Here is a 21,493-nt window from a genome sequence, read left to right on the forward strand (position 1 = left end):
GGCACTGCATGTCATTCTCGGTGGGTCTGCCACCACTGCCCCACCAGTGTCCGTGGACTCCGACGATGGAATAGTGTCAACGGCCAGTTCCTCGGCGATGTTTGCGGACGGGGAAGATGAGGAAGGAGATGAGGAGGAGGAAGCAGTCGACAGCGCTTACAACGCTGGTTTCCCTGACAGCCAGGATCTCTTCATCACCCTCACGGAGATCCCCTACCAACCCTCCCCAGCAGTTACCCCGGACCCTGAATCAGGGGAAGGATCAGTCGGTAAGTGCTTTAAACATGTAAACTTTTATTATTAATGTAACAGGAATCTGAACTATGTGAAAAGGAGGTCTATATATATGGGGATAGAACAGAAATCCTCCTGGGAGATCTCCACGAAGCTCTCCTGGAGGTAATCGAAAAGCCTCCGCATGAGGTTCCTGGGGAGAGCTGCTTTATTGGGTGCTCCGTGGTAGCACACTTTTCCGCACCAGGCTTTCATGAGGTATTCTGGGAGCATTGCCTCCACGAGCATGGCAGCATAGGCCCCTGGTTTGTGCTGGCTTTCACACAGCATGCGCTCTCTATCTCCTTCAGTGACCCTCCTCAGGGTGATCTCGCTCGGCGACTCCTGCATCTAATTAGGGGAATTAGTGTAATGTTAGGCCTGGTCCAAAGTATTTTTAAAAAATCTCCAGACAGACGCCATAGCAGAGACTCAGCACGCTGCTGCGTGACAAGCGTAACGGAAAGCCAAAGAATCAAATGGACGCTCATGGAGGGAGGGAGGGGGGACTGAGGACGCAAGCTATCCCACAGTTCCTGCAGTCTCCGAAAAGCATTTGCATTCTTGGCTGAGCTCCCAATACCTGTAGGGTCAAACACATTGTCCGCGGTGGTTCAGGGCATAGCTCGTCAATGTACCCCCACCCCCCAACCCCAGAAGAAAAAGGGGAAAAAATCATCTCTTGACTCTTTTAAATGTCACCCTATGTGTACTGAATGCTGCTGGTAGACGCGATGCTGCGGCACTGTACTGTAGCATCCTCACCCCCCCTCCTTGGTGGCTGATGGTGCAATATGGCTGATATCTGTCGTCATCATCAGCCTTGTGGCAGATGGTGTAGTGCAATATGACTGCTATCCGTCCTCGTCATCAGCCCATGAGTGCTCCTGACTGGCCTCCCAGTCATTCCCAGTAGATGGTACAGAACGGCTGCTAACCGTCTTCATCATAGCAACAGGGGGCTGAGCTCCATCAGCCCCCGCCCTTCACGTGTAAAGAAAAGATTCTGTACTGCCTGGACTATCATAGCAGCAGGATGCTGGTCTCCTCTCCCCCACACTGCTTAATGTCCTGTCTGGACTATCATAGCAGCTGGAGGCTGCCGTCTTCCCCTTATTTTATCTCACTAACAAGTCACTGTTTCTTATTCCTGCATTCCTTATTACTTCAGCACACAAATGGGGGGACACTGCAACGGTAGCCCAGGAAGGCTGGGGGAGGAGGGAAGCAACAGGTGGGGTTGTTGCAGGAGCACCCCCTGTGAATGGCATGCGGATCATCATTCCTGCATGATCTGACACGAAGCGGCTGTGCGCTCTGGTTCTCTGATACACTGGATCTCTAGTACACTTGCCCCATATTCTAGACAGGACTGATTCTATTTTTAGATACCATAAAGGAGGGATTGACTCGGGGAGTCATTCCCATTTTTGTCTTTTGCGCCCCCGGCTGATCTCAGCCAGGGGCAGCTATGACAGCAGCAGAAGGTATAGTGCAATAGGACTGGTAACCGTCATCTCATTGACAATTTACAATGGCATGGTAGATGGTACAGAACGGCTGCTAACCATCTCTGCTGTCATGCAAAAGCAAATGAATGCTGCTGTGTAGCGCTGCTGAATCGCCTCTGTCTGCGGCATCTAGTACACATACGGTGACAGTCACAAAAGGCAAAACAGGCTCCATGGTTGCCACGTTATGGCATCTGCCAGGGCAATCCAGGGGAAAAGGGCACAAAATGATTGTCTGCCGTTGCTTTCCCGGAGGAAGGAATGACTGACGACATTTACCAAGAACCACCCGCGACAATGATTTTTGCTCCATCAGGCACTGGGATCTGAAACCAGAATTCCAAGGGGCGGGGGAGACTGCGATGGGGTGGAACAGGGGCAGAGTTTATGCTTTCCGGATTGCCTGCAGCAGGAGTGCGCATGAGATAGGTGCTGTGCATGGTCTTGTTCACAGAGACAGACTAGACTGTGTTCATTGTTCGCAAAAATGTATCTTTACAAGGAATTCACTCCCTTTTTCCCATCACACAGCTTCAACTGTCTCCAGACCTGCCCCAGCATCCCTCTCACAGAGGCTGGCAAAGATTAGGCGGCGAAAGAAAAAGACACGGGACGAGATGTTTGCTGAACTTATGAGCTGCTCCCGAGCCGAGGTGGCCCAGCAGAGCCAGTGGAGGGAGAACCTCTCTCTGTACCGGCGCTCACACAGCGAACGGGAGGAGAGGTGGCGTGAGGAAGACAAGCAGGCGACTCAAACGCTGCTTGGACTAATGAGGGAGCAAACGGACACGCTCCGGTGCCTTGTGGATGTTCTGCAGGACCGCAGGCAGGAGGACAGAGCCTCCCTACAGTGTATCTGCAACCGCCCTCCCCCGCCACAAAGTCCCATACCCCCCTCACCCAAAATAACAAGAAGAAGGGGCGCCAGGGGCCATGAAAACTGTCACCGCACCCCAGCAGAGAGCTCAAGTACCCAAAATTCCCTAAATTTTGAGAAGTCCTTCCCTTCCTGACTCACCCAAGCCCCAATCCCAGTTTCATCCCCTAACTGTCTAGTTGATTATTAAAAATACTTTGCTGTTAATTACTGTTTCCATCATGTTTTTGTACAGAAGACTGTGTTTGAAGGGGGGGGTGAGGAAGGGGGGGTGGGGAAGGGGGTTGGTAATTGCATAGGACAGTCACCTTTAGCAGGGTACAGAAACGGGGGCAGGATCAGCAGCAGGTCACACACACAGTGCAGTCAGTAGGCACCCTGGTCGGTATGGGAGGTGGTTTCCAGGTTGTGTGTGGGTGTGGGGGTACGTGACTTTGTAGCGGGGGAGGGCGGTTACAGATCTTATGCAGCGGTCCTTGTCCTGGACCACAGAGCCACGCAGCAGGGGAATCTGTAACCGTCCTCCCCCGCAACAAGGTCACATAGCCCCCGCACACAGAGTCCCAAAAAGGAGGGATGACAGGCTCCGTTAAAACAACCAGTCCGGCACTGTGGACCGCTCTAGGAGCAGGAGCCTGTCATTCCTCGAGTTTAGAGGCGGTCTTTACATCACTGCACACCCTACCCAGCACAGTCTGCGTCCCAGTTTCAACCCTTTAACGCAAAGTCATTAATAAAGAAACCTTTGTTAAGTAACAATGGAACATGTATTTTATTTTTACACGTGTGTTGGAAGGGGGGAAACGGGGTTAACGGGGTATGTAACTGCAGAGGATAGTGAACAGTAACTGGGTAAAGAAACAGGGGCAGGTTCAGCTTCTCTGTAAAGAAACTGAATAGTCACAGGTCACGCTGCTCGCTGAGGAACCTAGCTTTCAAAGCCTCCCGGATGCACAGCGCTTCCCGCTGGGCTCTTCTAATCGCAAGGGTGTCTGGCTGAGCGTAATCAGCAGCCAGGCGATTTGCCTCAACCTCCCATCCCGCCATAAAGGTCTCCCCCTTGCTCTCACAGAGATTGTAGAGCACACAGCAAGCTGCAATAACAATGGGGATATTGGTTTCGCTGAGATCCGAGTGAGTCAGTAAGCTCCTCCATCTCCCCTTGAGACGTCCGAAAGCACACTCCACCACCATTCTGCACTTGCTCAGCCGGTAGTTGAAGAGTTCCTTCTCACTGTCCAGGGCGCCTGTATAGGGCTTCATGAGCCAGGGCATTAGCAGGTAGGCTGGGTCCCCGAGGATCACTGTAGGCATCTCCACATCCCCAACAGTTATTTTGTGGTCCGGGAAGAAACTACCTTCCTGCAGGTATCTAAACAGACCAGAGTTCCTAAAAACACGTGCGTCATGAACCTTGCCCGGCCACCCGACGTTGATGTTGGTAAAGCGTCCCCTATGGTCCACCAGTGCTTGCAGTACCATTGAAAAGTAGCCCTTTCTGTTAATATACTGGCTGGCCTGGTGGGCCGGTCCCAGGATAGGGACGTGAGTCCCATCTATAGCCCCACCACAGTTTGGGAATCCCATCACGGCAAAGCCATCTATGACGACCTGGACGTTTCCCAGGGTCACTACCTTTGAGAGCAGTAGCTCAACGATTGCATGGGCTACTTGCATCACAGCAACCCCCACGGTAGATTTGCCCACGCCAAAGTGGTTCGCTACTGACCGGTAGCTGTCTGGCGTTGCAAGTTTCCAGAGGGCTATGGCCACTCGTTTCTGCACACTCAGGGCTGCTCGCATCCGGGTGTCCTTGCGCTTCAGGGCAGGGGACAGCAAGTCACACAGTTCAAGGAAAGTGCCCTTACGCATGCGAAAGTTTCGCAGCCACTGTGATTCATCCCAGACCTGCAGCACTATGCGGTCCCACCAGTCCGTGCTTGTTTCCTGGGCCCAGAATCGCCGTCCCACAGCATGAACATGACCCATTGCCACCATGATCTCCACGGCATGGGATCCCGTGCTTTCTGAGAGGTCTGTGCCACTCTGACACTTCATGTCCTCACTGTGCTGCCGGAGCTTCCTCGCCCGATTTCTCAGCAGCTGACTGTGGAAGAGGTGGACAATAAGGTGCGAGGAGTTGACAATGGCCATAAGTGCAGCGATGATCCCAGCGGGCTCCATGCTCGCAGTGCTGTGGCGTCCGCGCTGTCACTGACCAGAAAAGTGCGCGAACAGATTTCCCGCCGGCGCTTTCAGGGAGGGAGGGCGGGAGTGACGGTTGAATGACTACAGTTACCCAAAACCACCCTCAACACATTTTTTCCCCCAGCAGGCATTGGGGGCTCTACCCAGAATTCCAATGGGCAGCGGGGACTGCGGGAACTGTGGGATAGCTGCCCACAGTGCACCGCTTCCAATGTCGACGCTTGCCCCATTAGTGTGGACTCACAAAGTCGAATTAGTGTCCTTAGTGTGGATACACAAATTCGACTTTGTAAGGTCGATTCCACAAATTCGAGTTAAGTTGAATTGAACTACTCTTGTAGTGTAGACATACCCTAAGTTAAATTTCTTTCCCCGAGTTTCTCTTGTCTTATGTCCATCTCACTTCCTTTTCAGACCCACCTTATTCTAGTACCTGTGGAAACTATGAAGCAACAGACCAAAAGCTATTTTTTTTTAAAAAAACTGTACTTCCTTTCACAGTCCTGTGTACCGAGGCCCATGGAAATTAGGGACTGAAAGGACCTGTTTGATTATTTTTCCATGCCCTGACTAAAGCAAGATTTCCCCCTACAATGTAATCTCAAGAGCTTTGGCTATTTCAGTTTTATGTGCCCCCAGTACACTGCTGTTCCAGACCAGCAGTTTCAGTTTTATGGAACCAGATCATCAAGAGTGAAAAGCAACGCTGTTCACATGGTGTTATAGAAGCAACTTTTGAGACACATGTTCCTTCTGGACCTAATCGGAAATCTGGCTTCAGAAATGATTTTGGACTATCACACCTTTAGTTAGCAGGGAGCAGCAGGGTCACAAACCGAGCTCTCTGTGTTCTACGTGGGGCTATGCCTAGCTGTCTATCTGAGTACACAGGTCCCCTTGAACCAGAGCATCACAAAGGGGCCACAGTGGGGCTGCAAACGTGTGAGTAAAAAGCCCAGGACTCTCATATAGGGCTAAATTCTGCTTTCATTTACACGGGTGTAAATCCAGAGTAACATCATTGACCTTGCATGGCAGGAGTTGCCCATAAATATCCATAAAACCACAACCTTGTCCTCCTCAATCCCTTTTAAGACTCAGATCTGATAGAACACTTGGCAATAGTGAAGCAATTGGCGTGCTGAGGCTATTGCTTGTTACACCAAACAATTATTCCCCTGTTACCTTGCCCTCCTCCCCTCCTGCTCTTTGTTCTCTCTACCTGTTCTTCCTCGTCATAGGCTAAGGCCTGGTCTACACTGGGGGGGTGGGTGTCAATGTAAGATACGGACCTTCAGCTATGGGAATACCGTAGCTGAAGTCGACGTATCTTATTTCGACTTACCTCCCGTCCTCATGGTGCGGGATCGACGGCTGCGGCTCCCCCATCGACTCTGCTACCACCGCTCACCCTGGTGGAGTTCTGGAGTTGACGGGGAGCGTGTTCGGGGATCGATTTATTGTGTCTAGATGAGACGTGATATATCGATCCCCAATAAATCGATTGCTACCCGCCAATCCGGCGGGTAGTCTGAACGTACTCTAAGACTGTAAGCTGCTTGGGACAAAGACTGTACAGCGCCTGGCAAAATGGGGCTCTGATCCCTGTATTGCTACTACAGAACAAATGAACGGTAATAATAATGGACTAACTGTATTTACGCTTGTGTAGCTGGGTCCCCTCTCTCAGTGGAAGCAAAGGCATCTTTGATCGGCCATATACCCTGTGTCGGGGCCAGTGCAAATGGGTCCAACTCTTCCCACTACAAAGCCAAATTATCAGGTGATACATAAACAAACAAACCATTATTAGCCGTGGAATAAAAGCGACTAGACCAATGCAGAGCTCGCAATGGTTCCCTAGCACTACCAGCATGCATTAGTAAGCAAAGCCCCACAATCCCGAGGAAGCAGCTCTTAGGGAAGGTTGCATGGTGACCATGCTAAGCCTTTTGGCATGGTCCCTGTCCCTGAGGCTCAGAGCAGAGCTGGCTGCAGTGGGAGAGGAGGGATGTAATGCAGAGATGGTGACCATTGAGCAACCTGGAGTGAACCGCTAAGAGGTAGCAGAAGGGGAACTCAAAGGATGGCCATCGGTGGGTAGAGAGGTTGGCCAACCAGCTAATCAGTGCTGTGTGAACCTCCTTCTGCCAGGTCCACAAAACACAGCAGACCAAGTCCTCAGCTTGTGTAGATCATCAATCAAAAGAGCTATGCTAATTTACACGAACTGAGGCTCTGGCCCAGAGACTTCAAAGCCCACTAAGAACATTGATCACAATTCTAACTGGGATCTGTGGATGTCCATAGACACATGCCCCAAGCAGAAGAGCTTTACAGGGGAAAACTGCAAGGCTTCCTTGATACAAGCCTAGAAATATCATGGGAATAATTCCTTTGGTGTTTCCACTGCTAGTTAAATGCCAGGAAGTGCAAAGGGGTGTGAATATTTTAATGTTAGTTGAACATTTGAGCCTTCAGCTAGGTCCTGGTTTAATTTAGTTCAAGTTCTAGATGGAGACTCAGGTTCACTTTAGATCTGAGTTGGTTCAGTAATCCCCTACATGTGATTAACCGATGAGGACGTAAGCTGTTTTAGGCAGGCAATATCTTAGCATTATATGTGCATGCAGCAGCTAACCTAGTGGGGCCCTGATCCCTGACTGGGGCCTGTAGGCAATACAAATAATTATAAATAAGTAACTATGGAGGAACTTCGGTGGCTGGTCGCCAGTCACATAAGCAGATCTTCAGCTAGTGTGAATTGTCAGAGCTCCATTGAAGTCAACGCCAAGTAAGTTGTCATGGGTCCATCTACCACAGCTGTAAGCAGGATCTCCCCTTTGTCCATTATCAGAGCTCAGGGTTTTCTTCACATTTCACTTCTTCTTTGTTTCAGCTCCATGCGTGCTCAGCTTGTTTCCACTGCCAGTGTGTTCTCAGCTGACCTTGCAGCCTCTTGTGGATGACCAAGGAGGGAAACACGGGATCTGGGGCCAGCATTTACTCCAAATATTTACCTCATGTGTCACACGACTCTGCACGCAACACTGAACTGACATGAAAAGACTGGCAGCCACCCTGAAGTTATGACTTGGCTAGTTTTGTAACTCAGAGAAAACAGGCGCTTTGTAAATATTGTACTTTGAACTAGTGAAAAGTTGGATACTTCTATTCCGACAGATGTCTGAAGGAGAAAGGGAGGGGAGGTGCTTCTGGTATCATTCCTCTCCCCACTCGCTCTCCCGCTCCCTGGCTGCTACATCTTGCTATCATTGAGCCTACTTGACATCCTGTATTACAAAGCTGTGGCTGCCACCAGAGTCCCCCAGCTGGATTCTTCGATTGACCGGAGGGGCGCTCCAGAGCCATGGGAGGCACTGCTCCCCATGCCAGGGGCTGAGCACACTGGCTCTGCACTGGAAAGGACACAATCTAAAGTATTTCACTTGTACCGGTAGCCAGCGCAGTCCAAAAGCGCTTGCAAACTTTGGGCGCAATCCTGCACTCCTTAGTCACTTCTCCCCTTCAGGGGTGCTCTAATGAACATGGGGGAAAGGGATTACAGGACAGGAAAAAACACAAGAGCTTAATATGGACAGAGGCATCAACTGCTTATTAAGCTGAACAGCCAAGGACTCATTCTCGCCCTCATTACAAGCGCCAGGGCTTGATCCAGGCCTAAGGAAGTTGAGGAAAGGACTCTCATTGACTTCAGTGAACATTGGGTCAGACCCCATGTACAGCTCAGCAATTGCTTTCATTAGCCGGCAATGAGGCCACTTAAGACAATCTGCTGCCCTAGGCACAACTTCAGTGTGCCGGCACTGCTCCAGCCTCCCTTAGAACAGAGGTTCTCCAGCAGGGAAGGAGAGGGGCACCTCCTGGGGGCCGGGTCAAACCTTCTGAGGAGTGTGGCGAGTCTTCTGTTCAACGGTTATGTCGAAGTCGGAAGGCCAAGTGCCAGGTCACAGCACCACTCATTCAGGTTTGGCCGCCCCTCCATCATGACGGGGACAGCCATGCCAAATCTGAGTGAGTAGCATTGCATCCTGGGGCACAGAGGCACAGTCCCACTCAGGTTTGGACCAGCTGCACCGGCAGAATCTGGACTTATTGCTAGAGCAGGCTCTGGTGCACGTTATGATGTTTTGGGTCAGCCGGTGGGCTTTAGAATAGAGCAGAATGAACCCGAAAACTTTCTGGGCCTGGAAAACCAGGGTAACTTAAAAAAATATCCACTGGGCTTTAGTCACATTGAAAATGTTCCCATCACATTTGTAAATAGAACACACAACTCAACTTGATATAACAAGGCCTAAACGTTAGAACTTCCATGGATCAGCTCCTCCGCTGGTGTAAATGTTTTTTAGACTGTACATTCATAAGTAGGGCCCTACCAAATTCACGACCATGAAACATGGTCTCCCCCCAGGAAATCTGGTCTTTTGTGTGCTTTTACCCTGTACTATACTAAACAGATTTCAAGGGAGAGACCAGCATTTCTCAAATTGGGAGTCCTGGCCCAAAAGGGGGTCATAGGGAGGAGGGGTCACATGGTTATTTTAGGAGGGGGTCACAGTACTGCCCCCCTTACTTCAGAGCTGGGTGGCCAGAGAGCGGCGGCTGTTGGCCGGGAGCCCAGCTCTGAAGGCAGAGCCCCGCCAGCAGCAGCACAGAAGTAAGGGTGGCAATACCATACCATGCCACCCTTACTTCTGCGCTGCTGCCTTCAGAGCTGGGTGGCTGGAGAGTGGCGGCTGCTGACTGAGAGCCCAGCTCTGCAGGCAGCAGCACAGAAGTAAAGGTGGCAATACCATACCATGACATTCTTACTTCTGCGCTGCTGGTGGCAGCAGATCTGCCTTCAGAGCTGGGCTCCTGGCCAGCAGCTGCCACTCACCAGCTGCCCAGCTCTGAAGGCAGCAGCAGCGCAGAAGTAAGGGTAGCAGTACTGCAACCCTCCCTACGATAACCTTGCAACCCCCCCACGACTTCTTTTTTGGACAGGATCCCAATAATTACAACACAGTGAAAATTCCGATTTAAATAACTGAAATCATGAAATTTACAATTTTGAAAATCCTATGACCGTGAAATTGACCAAAATGGATGGTGAATTTGGTAGAGCCCTATAAGGGTATGGACTGTTCTTTTTGTACAGCTCCCAGCACATTGGATCCGTGATCTCTGTTGGGATCCCTAGCTGCTACCATGATAGAAGTAATAAATAGGCATGCACCCATGTATACCAGATGAGGATCTGGCTCATGCTGTTTTGAAAAGATTCTTCTGTATCATGGGCTCTGGATTATCTCCAGTCTCTAGAAGGAATTACAGTCTCTTCTGTATACGAGAAAGCAAAGAGCAGCTTTTCCAAAACAAAGCTGAATGGAAAAGCCAGCTGTTTGCAGGAAAAGGTGTAAGGACAAAGAATTCCAGTAATTGAGAATAAAGCAGCAGCATGAAATTTGATTCTCCCACCTCTGGTAGTAGTAATGTGGCATTTACTATTAACTCAAAACTGAGTTAGCTATGTGGACAGACCGGTGGTAGATCATTGGCAGAGAATTCCATAACAAGATGATACAAATAGAAAATCTTCACTGTTTTGATATTGCCTAAGTAAATAAAAAAAATAGCATACGAGAGGTTTATGTTCAGCTGTCTGAACTTCCTACCATCTACGGATCAAAGACTGACTTTCTAATTCCATCTATTGTTACACTCACTCAGACATGCACATAATATCCTTGCGGCTCTGTTGGATGGACAGGTGTTTATAACATGCATGCAATTACAGGAGATTAACAGATTTTAAAATGTGTCCCTTGAGACATGAACTATGCATTACGCTCCCGTTAGGAAGTGGTATGTTTCTACCTGAAAAGGAAGCTTTTGCATGAGGATCTTCCAGTCTGGGACGAATAGTCTGCTCCTTCTCCTTTCTGTTGCTTGGGCAGATGGTCCTATTACTTTTATTTATAGGATGGTAGCACCTACAGAATCCCAACTGCAATTGGAACCCCATTGTGCTGTGGGATGTACAGACATGTAGTGAGAAGTCTCTGTCCCAAAGAACTTACAATTTAGGACACAAAAGGCGGGTTGGAAGAACACAGGCCAGTGGAGGTGAAGTGACTCATCTAAAGTCACATGTCTAGGAATAGAGTAGCTTTTACCCTAGACTAACACGGCTACCCCTCTGATACCTATACTATACTATACTATACTATACAGATTTCAAGGGAGAGACAGATTTCATGGTAGCAGATAGGCAACCACTGAGGCTGGAGCAGATGTGACTGCTAGCATGGAAACAGACACAGGCTGGAGCAGAATTGGAGGCATGGCAGGGAGGGATAGCTCAGTGGTTTGAGCATTCCCCTGCTTAAACCCAGGCATGTGAGCTCAATCCTTGAGGGGGCCACTTAGGGATCTGGGGCAAAATCAGTACTTGGTCCTTCTAGTGAAGGTGGGGGCTGGACTCAATGACCTTTTGGGGTCCCTTCCAGCTCTATGAGATAGGTATATCTCCATATATTAAGCTAGGGCTACCTGGAATGCAGTCTGTTGAAACAACTGGCAACGGGAATACTCCCAGCCAGGTACTGACACAGAAGCAGTCTGCTCAGTCAGGAGCCTATATACCTGCCTTGGGATCACCTGGGTGGGTTCTCACCTGTGGATTGGCTGAATCCTAGTTGAATGGCATGGAGCCTATCACAAGACCTGCAGGTAATTGCCTCTGATGCCTCATCACACTCTCTGGCTCCGTAATAGCTCATCAGGCATAAGCAGGCTCAGGCTCAGAGGTAACTCAGGTCTTCGGACTCTCCCCACAGCACCACACTGCCTCTACCTGACTGGCAGAGAAAGGTCAGAATCAAATCTGGTGTCAGTGGCTCTGACTCTGTGGAATTACCTTCTTACCCAGGTTTGAGTCTGAGGCCTTCCATGCTACAACTTCCACTTCAGCACTCCTCCTTTTCCTCCTATTGACTAAAACCAAGCCAGTTTACTGCAGCCTGCCTTGATGGATTATCACAGTGGTGGACCCCTTCATAGAGATTCACTTGTCTCCTTGGCTCCTAGAAGCCACTACTTTCACATGGTTATCAAGAATTCTGGATGAAAATAATAGTCTACGCCCAGCACTCTCCCAAACCCAGGCCTGGCAGCAGATTTCAGATAAACAGAGGGCACATTTAGACTAAACTAGCTAGCAGTTCTGATCTCTTCTATTCAAAGTGGCATCTGAGGAGGCACTAACATCTACACAGGAATGCCTGATAAGGGTGTGTGATTGGATATACAAACACCACACTAGGCAAGATGAGCTAATGTGGGCACAGATGGCTCCACTCCATCATGCCTGTGAGAAGTGTGAGGACTGGAGGGGGAGGAATTTAAGAAGGAGATCCCCGGTTCAGTTAATGGTAGCCTAGGGAGGAGAGCAAGCTTTCGGTGCTTGGCTCCTGCCCCAGGCTCCTTCCTGAGGAAAGGGAGGACCAGATACTGATGGACCTCAAGCAGGAACCATTCCCCTCTATTACCTGTGAACTCAGATTTGTGTTAATTCCCATTGTTTCCATCCATTGATGACCTTGGAAAGGGAGAGACTATAAGGCAGTGGTCCCCAACTTTTTTTGTCTGGTGGGCGCCAGATGAAGGACCTTGGTGGCAGTTGAGCATCCGCCGAAATGCCGCCGACGCCTCTGGATAATGCCGCTTGTTGGCAGCAAGCGGCGTCATCCAGAGGTGTCGCCGCCAAAATGCCGCCAAATTTCGGCGGCATTTCGGCGGATGCTCGACCACCGGCCAGGACGTGGGAGCATTTAGATGCCCCCACAGGTGTCATGGTGCCCGCAGGCACCACGTTGGGGATCCCTGCTATAAGGCAATCTAGCTTGAGGGCCAGATCATAAGGAGAGGCAGATTATCTCAGCATTAGAATGACTGTGAGTTGGAGATACCTGATGGGGGAGAGCTGCTATGCCACCCCTGGCCACAAGGAGGTGTTAGTGGTGATTCAAAGCCTGCTGAAGTCCATGGAGGTGTGAAGTCAGTGGAGGTCTGACTTTAATGGGCATAGGGTCAGGCCCAGAGAAAGGCACTCAGGAATCCATTGTGGCACATCGATGGGGATACTATAAAGTGGCACCAGAGAACGCCAGTAGTAGAGTTGGTTGGAACACTTCTGGCTAAGTGAACTTCACCAAAGTGGGCTGTTTCCTTTAGGATGAAATGATTTGCAAATTGTAGGAGGAAGGGGAGGACATTGCAGGGGAGGGGCAGAGGCCAGGGAGAGATGTTATAGCCTGGAGGTTGGGGGTTCTCCCCTAAAATGTGGCCGGGTTCTAGTCCCTGCTTTACCTCATTCAGTGACCTATGAGACAAAAACTCCAACCTGAGTCAACAGCAGGGGCTCCCATCCCAGGCCCCATGCTCTTCCTGAATGGAAAAGCTTGTTTCAGTTCAAAACCCCAGACATTTTGATACAACTGCATTTTCACAAAGGTTTTGGTTTTGTTCTGATGTGGGGGCTGGTGTGTGTGTACGGGGGGGGGGGGCTGTATAAATCTCTAAAGCTGCCCCCAAATGGAATTGTTATCCTCTGGTCACCTCTAGCCAATAGCATCCTAGGCTGTACAAGGAAAAGGGAATTGCCATGCCGTTGTACGAGGCCAGGGTGTGACCCAACCTGGGTGTAGCACACTGGCCTAATCGCCGCGAAGAGACGGAGTCGCTCAGGAGGTTCTGTAAAGAGAAGAGCTGTTAAACCAATCAGTGGCATTGAATGTCAACTCAGAGGGACTGAAGAATTTAGAGAACAAGAACTGCTGAGTTCAACGGCTTGGGGTACTCGTAAGGGGAAAATGAAAGCTTGTCTAAGGGTCCATTGGTTTCAAGGGTTAGCATGGGGCAATCTTTTCCTCCTGGGAATAAAAGTAGATGGACACAATGTATCTTAGGGTTTGAAGGGTTAAGTAACTATAGCCATTTTTGCTCATGTATGCAAAGCTGAACTGATCTCCCAATTCCATTAGGGATTGTCTTCACTGCAGCATTAACTTGGGCTCTTCCTCAAGTGTGGTTTCTCACCCTCCCTCCTGTCCCCACACACAACCCTCTCACCTGAGTACAGTGGTGCTTTCAATGCAGGCTAGCTAACCCAGCTAGGGGTATCTTCTAGAGCCCAGGTTCTGCTTTCACTTGAGCTGGTAACACGCCCACTCTGCAGTCAGGATCCAGGCTAAACCACTCATGCCGAAACAGGACCTGGCCCCAGCAGTCCTAGCAATACATTTAGGTGAGTGCTCCACCAGTGAGGACACAGTAACTCTGGCAGGGCTTTGCAGTGTGGTTGTTCACACCTAGGCTAGGCTAACCTGGGTGCCAGTCACCTTAATTAATTATGCAGGGAAGGCATATCCTTAGCATGTATTGATAATGTCCCCCCAAACTGACAGGTCTTTACATATTCCCTTCTGAGTGGTTGGCATGCACAAGGGTGCATGCACACTTTTCCAATGAACTTCGTACACTGCTTTGGAAGCTGGATTCCCAGTGCCAGAGCCTCAGCTAATGTAAAATGGCACAGGTACACCAAAGTCTCGTTAGGCACATATAGTGTGCACAGCATATTCATGCACATATACACAAACTATAAGCAATTTGGAGCAGAGACTGTTATATGTTAATCCAATAGCCAACAGATGAGGCTCTGGCAGCTAGGATCTGCCATACTACTACTAATAACTTATAGATACATGTTCCCCACAAAAAAAATATGCTAAAAATATTAAGGTCGCAAAGGCAAACCCTCAATAGAGAGGGAAGAGCATCTTCACAAGCAGGCTGGCTAACCTAGTGAGGAGGGCTTTAAACTAGGTTCACTGGGGGAAGGAGACCAAAGCCCTGAGGTAAGTGGGATGCCAGGAGGAAGCAAGAGCAGGAGAGCGCAAGAGGGGAGGACTCCTGCGTCATACTTAGAAAGTGGGACAATCAGTGAGTTATCTTAACTGCCTATACACAAATGCAAGAAGCCTGGGAAACAAGCAGGAAGAACTGGAAGTCTTGGCACAGTCATGGAATTATCCCACCAAACAGAGACCTGGTTGGATAACTCACATGACTGGAGCACTGTCATGGATGGATATAAACTGTTCAGGAAGGACAGACAGGGCAGAAAAGGTGGGGGGGGTTGCGTTGTATGTAAGAGAGCAGTATGACTGCTCAGAGCTCCAGTATGAAACTACAGAAAAACCTGAGAGTCTCTGGATTAAGTTTAGAAGTGTGAGCAACAAGGGTGATGTTGTGGTGGGAGTCTGCGATAGACCACCAGACCAGGGGGATGAGGTGGATGGGGCTTTCTTCCGGCAACTAACAGAAGTTACTAGATCCAGGCCCTGGCTCTCATGAGAGACTTCAACCACCCTGATATCTGCTGGGAGAGCTATACAGTGGTGCACAGACAATCCAGGAAGTTTTTGGGAAGTGTAGGGGACAATTTCCTGGTGTAAGTGCTGGAGGAACCAACTAGGGGCAGAGCTCTTCTTGACCTGCTGCTCACAAACAAAGAAGAGTTAGTAGGGGAAGCAAAAGTGGATGGGAACCTGGGAGATAGTGACCATGAAATGGTCGAGTTCAGGATCCTGACACAAGGAAGAAAGGAGAGCAGCAGAATACAGACCCTGGACTTCAGAAAAGCAGACTTTGACTCCCTCAGGGAACTGATGGGCAGGATCCCCTGGGAAAATAACATGAGGGGGAAAGGAGTCCAGGAGAGCTGGCTGTATTTTAAAGAATCCTTACTGAAGTTTCAGGAACAAACCATCCCAATGTGAAGAAAGAATAGTAAATATGGCAGGCAACCAGCTTGGCTTAACAGTGAAATCCTTGCTGATCTTAAACACAAAAAAGAAGCTTACAAGAAGTGGAAGATTGAACAAATGACCAGAGAGGAGTATAAAAATATTGCTCAGGCATGCAGGAGTGAAATCAGGAAGGCCAAATCACACTTGGAGTTGCAGCTAGCAAGAGATGTTAAGGGTAATAAGAAAGGTTTCTTCAGGTATGTTAGCAACACGAAGAAAGTCAAGGAAAGTGTGGGCCCCTTACTGAATGGGGGAGGCAACCTAGTGACAGAGGATGTGGAAAAAGCTAATGTATTTAATGCTTTTATTGCCTCTATCTTCACGAACAAGGTCAGCTCCCAGACTGCTGCACTGGGCAGCACAGTATGGGGAGAAGGTGACTAGCCCTCTGTGGAGAAAGAAGTGGTTCAGGACTATTTAGAAAAGCTGGATGAGCACAAGTCCATGGGGCTGGATGTGCTGCATCCGAGGGTGCTAAAGGAGTTGGAGGATGTGATTGCAGAACCATTGGCCATTATCTTTGAAAACTTATGGCGATCGGGGGAGGTCCCGGATGACTGGGAAAAGGCTAATGTAGTGCCCATCTTTAAAAAAAGGAAGAAGGAAGATCTGGGGAACTATAGGCCAGTCAGCGTCACCTCAGTCCCTGGAAAAATCATGGAGCAGATCCTCAAGGAATCAATTCTGAAGCACTTAGAGGAGAGGAAAGTGATCAGGAACAGTCAACATGGATTCACCAAGGGCAAGTCATGCCTGACTAACCTAATTACCTTCTACGATGAGATAACTGGCTCTGTGGATGAGGAGAAAACAATGGACATGTTATTCCTTGACTTTAGCAAAGTTTTTGATACAGTCTCCCACAGTATTCTTGCCAGCAAGTTAAAGAAGTATGGGCTGGATGAATGGACTATAAGGTGGATAGAAGGCTGGCTAGATCGTTGGGCTCAATGGGTAGTGATCAATGGCTCCATGTCTAGTTGACAGCTGGTTTCAAGTGGAGTGCCCCAAGGGTCGTTCCTGGGGCCGGTGTTGTTCAATATCTTCATTAATGATCAGGAGGATGGTGTGAACTGCACCCTCAGCAAGTTTGCAGATGACATGAAACTGGGGAGAGTGGTAAATATGCTGGAGGGTAGGGATAGGATACAGAGGGACCTAGACAAATTAGAGGATTGGGCCAAAAGAAATCTGATGAGGTTCAACAAGGACAAGTGCAGAGTCCTGCACTTAGGACGGAAGAATCCCATTCACTGTTACAGACTAGGGACCGAATGGCTAGGCAGCAGTTCTGCAGAAAAGGACCTAGGGGTTACAGTGGACGAGAAGCTGGATATGAGTCAACAGTGTGCCCTTGTTGCCAAGAAGGCTAACGGCATTTTGGGCTGTATAAGTAGGGGCATTGCCAGCAGATCGAGGGATGTGATCATTCCCCTCTATTCGACATTGGTGAGGCCTCATCTGGAGTACTGTGTCCAGTTTTGGGCCCCACACTACAAGAAGGATGTGGAAAAAATGGAAAGAGTCCAGCAGAGGGCAACAAAAATGATTAGGGGGCTGGAGCACATGACTTATGAGGTGAGGCTGAGGAAACTGGGATTGTTCAGTCCAGGGTTGGCTCTGGCTTTTTTGCCGCCCCAAGCAAAAAAAAAAGGGGGGGGAGGCGGAGCAGCAAAGCAGGAGGGGAAAAAAACATCCAAACAAAAAAACCTGCGCCGCGGCCGGAGCAGCGGGGAAGGGGCGGGAGGGACCTGCAGCACGGCCGGAGCGCCAAAGCAGGGAAAGAAAACAAAACAAAACAAAAAACCCTGGGGCATGGCCGGAGCAGCAAAGCAGGAGGGGAAAAAAAACAAAACAAAAGAAAAACCTGTGGCGTGGCTGGAGCAGCAAAGCTGGTGTAGGGGGGAACCTGCAGCACGGCCAGAGTGGCAAAGCAGGGAAAGAAAACAAAACAAAACAAAAAACCTGGGGCATGGCTGGAGCGGCAAAGCAGGAGGAAAAAACAACAAAAAAACCCTGCCGGGCAGCTGGAGCCAGGGTGCAGGGGAACTCCCTGTGCTGCTGACGTGTAGCAGAGTGCGCGCCCAGTCTAGCGGGGAGGAAGGGGAGGGAGCGGGGAAGAGAGAGAGCAGGGGGGCGGCCAGGGCTTCAGCGGGGCGCTTGTCCCGCGGTCCCGACCACTGCGCCGCCTGCCGGGAGGGCTCCGCTCCGCTGCAGTCGGCGGAGAGGGAAGAACAGGGGCTGCCCTGCCCAGTTTGCTGCAGGGCACTCCCCTCCTCCGCACTGCTGCCCCCTACAGGGCGGCCGGAGCGGCAAACCAAAAAAAAAACCAAACAATAAAAAACCGGCCGTGCTGCCCTGGGCTTGGGCGGAATGCCGGCCCATAGAATATGCCACCCCAAGCACCAGCTTACTCAGCTGGTGCCTGGAGCTGTCCCTGGTCCAGTTTGCAGAAGAGAAGAATGAGGGGGGATTTGATAGCTGCTTTCAACTACTTGAAAGGGGGTTCCAAAGGGGATGGATCTAGACTGTTCTCAGTGTTAGTAGATGACAGAACAAGGAGTAATGGTCTCAAGTTGCAGTGGGGGAGGTCTATGTTGGATATTAGGAAAAACGTTTTCACTAGGAGGGTGGTGAAGCACTGGAATGGGTTCCCTAGGGAGGTGGTGGAATCTCCTTCCTTAGAGGTGTTTAAGGCCCGGCTTGACAAAGCCCTGGCTGGGATGATTTAGCTGGGGATTGGTCCTGCTTTAAGCAGGGGGTTGGACTAGATGACTCCCGAGGTCCCTTCCAACCCTGATATTCTATGATTCTATGAATAGTTAAAAAAATGCCAGAATTAAAGCTGCCTGTGCAATCTTAGGTTGGCCCCCTTGTTCATATACATTATAATATCTTTAGCTACCTAGTCATGTCTGTACGTGGCTTTTGGCTCCTTAGTGAAAGGCGCTATGTGAATGCAGAATATTCTTACAATAATATGATCTGCTGAATTTCAAATGCATTTGTAATAGAGCTGTTCAAAATGTTTAGTCAAGCATTTTTTAATTAAAACAAGCTTTGACAAAACTGAGGGCGGGGTTTCCTGGTGAAAATTTATACTTGTTAAAAATGGTTGGGTTTTTATTGAAAAACAATAATCAAACCAAAGTTCTGATTTGTGAATCTTGTTTTTTTTTTTTTTAAAAACTGATTTTTTTCAAAGAAATACTTCCATGAAAAAAATGTTCATTTTTCACACAAAAATAACCTCCCATCCACCTCTAATTTCTAAGGCTATCTTGTGCATTTCTATAGTGCAGCTACATTATGGCAGACAAGATACCTGAGCACAGGCCTAACTTTAAGCGTCATTGTAGTCAATTAGACAACTCACATGCTTAATATTAGGCTCATAGTTAAGTACGTTGCTGAACCCGGGGCCTAACTCTTGTTGATTTGGATATTGAGGGTCTGATGAACTTAGGCTTTTTGGATAATATCACAATAGCGCTGGCAAAGGAAATCCATTACATTCCACAGCTTACTTCAAACCCTTGGGAAAGGATAGCCAGGAAGACAGTTGATTTCCTTTGTTTTGCTTGCACAGTATTCGTGTTAGAATCACATCATTTCTTTTTCTGTTGTATAAAACCAATAAAAAAATATATAGGCATTTGTCCACTTTGATTGCAGTGGCTTATGTGAAACAAGCTTTGATGCAGTGGGAGGAAATCATGTATTTATACCTTTGATGCAGGACAGACACAACTAATATAAAACAGGATACCCAGCAGATAGGGCAGGGTGCGGGGAGCCTTAACCTTGGCTTAAAATCAACAGTCTGTTTAATTTTTATGTTAAGTTAACTTCTCCATTATTATCATTGAACTAAATCATTTTTCCTCTGTATTGATTTTAGTTCCCTTTAGAAAGAGATGAAAGTGAGAAACTTCTTGTAATCAACTTTCCAGAAAATAAATGCAAATCCAGGACAGTGTACTAAAACAGAACACCCCTTCCCCACCCCCTTGGCAATCTTTCCCAAGAACAATGATTTGATATGACTTTGAAAACAAAGAGCTGGATGTCTTATTTGTTCACTATTGCTGTGGTAGATTCCATTTCTATTGTTATAGTAAAATATAAAACACACATGGCATAACTGAGTTGGCAAGATTCTCATATGGTGACTGCTCTAAAGGAAGTCAGCACTTAATATGAATAGAATAAATACCACGTAAAATATTTCTCCATCTCATCTGCAAGTGTTTCACCAGCATTACGGACCAAAGGTCCATTCAAGTCAATGGGAGTTTTGCTGTTGACTTTGGGGCCTATTTTTGTGAGCTCAGCACCCATAGAGAGCAGTGGATTTTCCAAAGTGCTCAGCAGAGAACGTGCTCCGTTCTTTTGAAAGTCTGGCTACTAATCTTGGTGCCTGAATGGGAACTGAGCTTTTTTGATAATCTAACCCTAAAAGTTGCAGGGAGCCACTAGGCTTTTGCCACCTGAAGCAAAAAAAAAAAAATAAAAAAAGGATGGCCGGAATGCCGGCCCTGAAAATGTGCAAATGTGCTTGGTTTGCTGGTGCCTAGAGCCGGCCCTGGTGGTTTGAACTAGTCACGTGGATACATACCCAGGGGGTAGATGGGATTGTACTCAGGTGGTCAGCCCTAGTCGCTGCCCGTGCTGGCCCAGCCTGCAGTTATTTTTCAGTGCTCACTTGAGCAGAGTTAGCATGTGTATGTGTACCTGAGCTGGGACTTAAACCTGCCACCGGCTGTGTCGATGTACCCTTAGGCTGCCGGCTGTGCCCTGATTCTGCAGTGGGGCTCCACGCAGACATATTTCATTGAAGGATCAAGGCCTAACACTTAGACCAAATGACGGGAAATCATCCCTTCCAAAATAGTTCTGGACTGAGACCCCTAGTCTAAATGTAACTCACTCAATAAAAGCAACTCATCAGCAATTCCTCTGCTCTTGTGTTCACCCCCCTCTTCCCCACCCAACACACACACACACACACACACACACCACTACAAAGTTCTCATTTGTTTGTTGGGGACAGACAATGCCCGCAACTCCCCCACCCCAAGCCAAGCAGGGATGAAATGCTTATGAAAAGGGTTAGAGAACCCAATGGCTCTCATGGAACAGGAGTCTGAAGGCCGACAGTGATCTGGCTTTGTAGGACACAGCATGAGAGCAGAAGACATTTGCTATTCTGAGCTGCAGCAAACAGGCGTGATTGAGGAGTCAATCAGCAAGGCAGGCGCTCCTGCAGTCTTGGGTATGTTGTTTATACTGCTTTATACCCACTGTAGCAGGCTGCAGCCCTGAAGGCAGCTTCTCACAGCTGGTCCCTTTAAATTGCCCACAGCCACTTCCACCTAGGCTGACAACACAGTCTTTCAAAAAACACTCTCAACACAACCCAAAACCTTCATGATAAAGTCCTGTCCTCTCAGGCATCCCTGCAGCCTTTGTCTATGACTTGGAGGCCAGGTCACACCACCTCAGTCCTTTGTCCCGTAGGCAGGGATAGATCAGCCATGCTACCACCCATGCTACCATCCCTCCCATCATGAGGGAAGAGGCAGCTTATATGCTGCTCTTTCCCAGAACTTATCCTGGTTGGCTAAGAGAGAAGGGACCCTAGTCTCATCCTACAATACAAGGTTCCTGATCCCAAGCCCTTAAAGAAACAGTAGCCTGGGTTTTCCCAGACACTCACTAGTATCCAGGACCATTCCTGCCAC

At 48.9% G+C, this 21,493-nt stretch overlaps 1 long non-coding RNA gene across 1 annotated transcript in view; it reads right to left on the reverse strand.

Moving 5' to 3' along the window:
* The window catches only part of LOC120374828, a 129,873-nt gene extending 118,148 nt beyond the window's left edge, over positions 1 to 11,725 (reverse strand). The window contains exon 1 of the long non-coding RNA XR_005586263.1: positions 11,552 to 11,725. This is a non-coding gene — a long non-coding RNA (uncharacterized LOC120374828). The remainder of the gene's footprint in view (positions 1 to 11,551) is intronic.
* Between the last annotated feature and the right edge of the window lie 9,768 nt (positions 11,726 to 21,493).

The sequence above is a fragment of the Mauremys reevesii genome, linkage group 11, assembly GCF_016161935.1.
Source record: "Mauremys reevesii isolate NIE-2019 linkage group 11, ASM1616193v1, whole genome shotgun sequence".
Classification (NCBI taxonomy): Eukaryota; Metazoa; Chordata; order Testudines; family Geoemydidae; genus Mauremys; species Mauremys reevesii.